Here is a 5771-nt window from a genome sequence, read left to right as displayed (position 1 = left end):
GAACTACAGGCACGCGCTACCACGCCCAGCTAATTTTTTTTATTTTATTGTAGAGATGAGATCTCGCTGCCCAGACGGGTCTCGAACCCACGGGCTCAGGCAATCCACTCACCTTGGCCTCCCAAAGGCGTGGGATTACAAGCTGAGCCACTGAGCCCAGCCCGGCTAATTTTTTAATTCATTGTAGAGACAAGATCTTGCCAAGTTGCCCCGGCTGGTCTTGAACCCGCAGGCTCAGGCAATCCACTTACCTTGGCCCCCCAAAGGGCTGGGATTACAGGCTGAGCCACCGAGCCCAGTCAAGAAAGCATTTCCTATAAAGTATCCAATCAGTACTCTTCAAAATGTCAAGGTCATAAAAGACAAGGGAAGATTGAGGAACTCTTACAGACTGGATTAGATAACTAAGGACATGTGATGACCAATACAGTGTGAATCCTGGATTGGATCCTGGGACAGAAAAGGGCATTAGTGGATAAACTTGAGAAATCCAAATAAATTCTGTGGTTTCATTGATAGTACGGTACCAAGGCTCATTGCCTGGTTTGGATCATTGTTCTTTGGTTATGCAAGACGTTTGTTATCGTTAGGTGAAGCTGGGTGTGGGGTATACAGGAAATTCTCTGTGCTATTTTTGTAATTTCTGTGTAAGTATGCAATGAACAGAGAAAAAAAAGGCACTCCACAAACTCACAGGGATGGGTTGAGGGGCTAGCCACAGGTAAGCATAGCCAGGGTCCCAGAGCCCTTCCTTAGTGTTTGTGTCTCTTGGGGATTGTACCCTCATTTTTGTGATTCATCAGTCCCTGAAAGGGCCACTAGGAGCTGGGATCCTACCATGTCTTCTGTACCCAGCACAGAGTGTGCACTAAAAATTTGTTGAATGGATGGAAGAATGGATGAATGGGATAATTGTTTCCAGAATGCAAGCAGAATTGACCTCTGCAACGAGAGTCTTCAAAGCAAACTGCATTTGTTCAAGTCTGTGGGTTAGTCCAGGTCCTGAAGAATCAGATTGTGGAGCCAGAGTGAGTTAATCTAGATGTGGGCTGAGTCCCTGGAGCTACACTAGGTTCCTTTTATTTTTTATTTTTTTGAGTCGGAGTCTCTCTCTGTCGCCCAGGCTGGAGTGCAGGGGCATACTCACGGCCACCGCAGCCTTGACCTGCTGGGCTCAGGCAATCCTTCTGCCTTAGCCTTCTAAGTAGCTAGAACTACGGACACACACCACCACACCTGGCTAATTTTTTATTTATTGTAGAGACAAGGGCTGGACAAGTTGCCTGGGTGGGTCTTGAACCTGTGGGCTCAGGCAGTTCTCTCACCTCGGCCTCCCAAAGTGCTGGGATTACAGGCTGAGCCACTGAGCCTGGCCTCATTTCATTTTTTAATCCACCTGAAATGTGTTCTGCATAAAGTATGGCATCACCATATAATTTTATTTTTTCATATGGAATTCAATGGTCTCAGCCCCATTTATTGAGTAGTCTATCATTTCCCCATCGACTTCAAAGGCAACTTCTGCCAGACAAGGAAGTTTGTAATAAGCAAGAAAGATTACTGAGCGTTTGCAATAAAAAACTGTTTTGCACATTCTCCCAGGTTCTCTGATTCTTTCATTGGCTTGAGCTATTTTACAACTTTCTAAATTATAGATAACTAAGAGCAATATAGAGTCATTCTTATCTATAGATACGTTAAAAAAAAAAAATCCTGTCTGATGAATATTCCATTGAGATCTCCTCTCCCACTGTGAAAGTAGCTAATTTTGCCACCATTTATTCGTTCATGTCAATATCCCTGATCTGTCAATGTGTTCATTCCTTGGCTTGTCCTTGTAAAATCTTACCAGTTCCCTCATTAATAATTAGTTAAATAAAAATTTTACCATGTGTTCATTTTATATACTATGAGAGTGATTATTTCAACCTGTTTTGAAAACCACCCCTTCACAATCACATGCCAATGTTATATAGCTTTAAGCACACAGATGGGATCGATTAGATCACGATATTCACTTATATAATCTCTTCCCACAGTAGGATCCAGTTTACAAGTGTTTAGACCATTTTTTTCAGCAGCTTGGCCCTGAGTACAAAGACAGGCTTGTACATCTGACAGTGCTCTGGCTGGTCAGGGAAACAAACAAACTGTGCTTATCCTTTTGTGTATCATCATATTACAGGAAGCTCTGTAACATCGTGATGATTGTATAATCAACACGGAACATCTGGAATGAAGGCACCTGACTAAACCGAGCAAAAGGCATGAACTTTCTAGGAGCTCCCATAGTTCCATTCATTCACTCAATAAATATTTACTAAGTGTCTATACTGTGCAGTGCCTGGTGCTAAAATGCAGTAGGGAGATAAAGAAATAAAAGTCTCTTTGGTCTGGTTGAAATTAATTTCCGGCTGGGCACAGCGGCTCACACCTGTAATCCCAGCACTTTGGGAGGTGGAGGAGAGAGAATTGTCTGAGCCCAAGGGTTCTGGTCCAGCGTGGGCAACTTGGCAAGATCTAATCTTTATAATAAATTTTTAAAAAATTAGTCGGATGTGGTGACGCACACCTGTAGTTCCAGCTACTTGGAAAGCTGAGGTGGAAGGATCACCTGAGCCCAGCAGGCTGAGGCTGTGGTCGCTATGAGCATGCCACTGCACGCCAGCTTGGGTGACAGAGTGAGACTCTGACTCAAAAAAAAAAAAAGATTCATTTCTGAATTCCTGTCCCTGCCTCTTGCCCTATTTTTTGAGTCGAAGTCTCACTCTGTGGCCCAGGCTGGAGTGCAGTGGCACCATCACGGCTCACCACAGCCTTGACCTCCTGGGCTCTGGCAATCCTTCCAACTCAGCCTCCCGAGTAGCTAGGACTACAGGCATGCACCACCATATCCAGCTAAATTTCAGATTATTTTTAGAGAAGAGGTCTTGCTATGTTGCCTAGGCTAATTTTCTAATTCAAAAGGAGGAACTAACCACATGAGCTCTACACACAGAGAGGTATGTCATGGACTATTAATAGGATGTGTTATGGTATCATGAAATGATATAAGAGATATATTTTCACTGGTTATTTTTGGGCCAAAAAGCAAGTTACAATGTTGCCAACAGTCTTAGACCAGGTTGGAGAGAATGGGAGGGGCCCAGCCCAGAAGAGAGTGAGGAGCTCTGGTCCCCATCATTCCAGGCAGGGACACATTGTCTGTTTGTTGTTGATGTTGTTGTTTTTGAGTCGGAGTCTCACTCTGTTGCCCAAGCTGGAGTGCAGTGGCACTCTCATGGCCACCCCAGTGTCGACCTGCTGGGCTCAGGCAATCCTTCCGCCTCAGCCTTCCGAGTAGCCAGAATTACAGGCGCACGCTACCACGCCCAGCTCATTTTTTATTTATTGTAGAGACAAGATCTCGCCAAATTGCCCAGGCTGATCTCGAACCCACGGACTCAGGTGATCCACTTGCCTCGGCCTCCCAAATTGCTGGAATTACAGGCTGAGCCACTGAGCCCAGCCGGAACATTGTCACGGATGGCAGAGAGGGACTGGCATCCTTCCCACATCTCCTTGCTCCCCACATGGTCATCTGGGAGGATTCTGCTAGGTGTGAACATCTGGCTGTCCTGCAGAGAAACCTCCTCCAAGGAACCCCCTGGGGGAAGCCATGGCAACATCTGTTTCTAATTCAAAGTCTGTGGACTCTACTAGTTTAGTAGGCAATCTGGCGACAAAGGGAGAATGTCTCACTATCAAGTGGCATATGCTTGGGAAGCCAAGCCCCTCAAAAGGAGGTTTTCCCAGAAATTCCTCCAATGCAAAGACAGATTAGCTGTCATTAAGAAATATATAGGCTTGGCGTGGTGGCTCACACCTGTGATCCCAGCACTTTGGGAGACCGAGGCAAGAGGACTGCCTGAGTCCAGGGATTTGCAAGACCAGCCTGGCAACTTTGCGAGACCTCATCCCGACAATAAATCAAAAAATTAGCCAGGCACGGTGGCGTGCACCTATAGTTCCAGCTACCTGGAAGGCTGAGGTGGAAGGATCGTCTGAGACCAGCAAGTTGAGGCCGCAGTGGCCGTGAATGTGCCACTATACCCCAACCTGGGCAACAGAGTGAGACTCTAACTCAAAAAAGGAAAAGAAATATACAGCCTACTTGAGATGGCAGATCTGCACAGGTAGGTCAAAAAGTATACCCTGACCTAGAATGAGGTTACATCCTAATAAACCCATCACAAGCTGAAAATGTCGTACGTTGAAAATACATGTAGGCCAAGCACAGTGGCTCACGCCTATAATCTCAGCACTTTGGGGAGCCAAGGTGAGAGGACTGCCTGAGCCCAGGTGTTCGAGAACAATCGGGACAACTTGGCGAGACCTCATCGCTACAATAAGTTAAAAAATTAGCTGGGCATGGTGGCAAGTGCTTGTAGTTCCAGCTATTTGGAAGGTTGAGATGGAAGAATCGCCTAAGCCCAACAGGTCAAGGCTGCAGTGGCCATGAGTGTGCCACTGCACTCCAGCTTGGGCAACAGAGTGAGACTCTAACAGAAAGAAAGAGAGAGAGAGAGAGGAAGGAAGGAAGGAAGGAAGGAAGGAAGGAAGGAAGGAAGGAAGGAAGGAAGGAAGGAAGGAAGGAAGGAAGGATGGAAGGAAGGAAGGAAATACATTTAATACACCTAATCACCGAACATCACAGCTTAGCCTACCCTACCTTAAACGTGCTCAAACACTGACATTAGCCTACAGTTGGGCAAAATAATTTAACACAAGGTCTGTCGTATAAATAAAATGTTAAATATATCATGTAATTTATTGGAGGCAATACACTGTGGCATACAGTATCGGCAAACAGTATCTCACTCTATTCTCGTGATCGCCTGGCTGACTGGGAACAGTTGCCAATGCCCAGCATTGTAAGATAGCGTCCTACCAACATCACTAGCCCAGGAAAAGTTCAAAATTCAAGACTAGGCACAGTGCCTCATGCCTGTAATCCCAGCATTTGGGAGGCTGAGGTGGGAGGATCACTTGAGCCCAGGAGTTGGAGACCAGCTAGGGCAACATAGCAAGACCTTGTCTCTACAAAAAAAAAAAAAAAATCAAAAAATTACCTATAATCATATTAATAATTAAAAAATAAAATCACAAAATTTGAAGTATGGTTTCTACTGAATGTGTCTCACCATCATAAAGTTGAAAGATTGTAAGTCGAGCCATTGTAAGTCGGGGACCATCTGTCGTAATGTTTCAGTGTAATTCTTGCAGGTCCAGTGGATCATTGGGGAAAAAGAACCAGGCCTGGACTGGGTATTGGAGGCAGGATCAGACTCTGTAGTAAGGTAAGGGAGTGGAGGGCATTCCCAGGGCAGTCCCCAGACAGAGAGGGAGAGAGCCAGAGGGTCCCAGAGACAGGACAGCAAGGGAAGCCTGATTGCCGGGGAATGGTATTTCTATCATGTGAGGACAGGACCCGGGAAAGCGTCCCCCACAGTGGTGCTCTCTCTTGAGAGGAGGCAGGTAGAGCTGCCCTGATGTGAGCTCGCTTCCTCCCTGGCCAAGGAGATCCCCTTCTTCCAGGCTAGGAAATCCCCTAAGGTCAGACATTTCAGAAGCCTTTCCCTCTTACACCTATGAAAAAATACCCAGGTCTCAAGGTCTTTCCTCCCATCTGACTGCAGCCTGTCCTGCAGAATTGGACTTGCAAGCTGGAGGACACACAAGGCTTGGGAAGGTCAGAGTAGGCAGTTAGGTCAAATTCAGCCTCAGTCACA

The sequence above is a fragment of the Carlito syrichta genome, unplaced genomic scaffold, assembly GCF_000164805.1.
Source record: "Carlito syrichta isolate Samal-C Ts95f unplaced genomic scaffold, Tarsius_syrichta-2.0.1 Scaffold306946, whole genome shotgun sequence".
NCBI classification, from domain to species: domain Eukaryota; kingdom Metazoa; phylum Chordata; class Mammalia; order Primates; family Tarsiidae; genus Carlito; species Carlito syrichta.
This window is presented reverse-complemented; position numbering follows the sequence as displayed.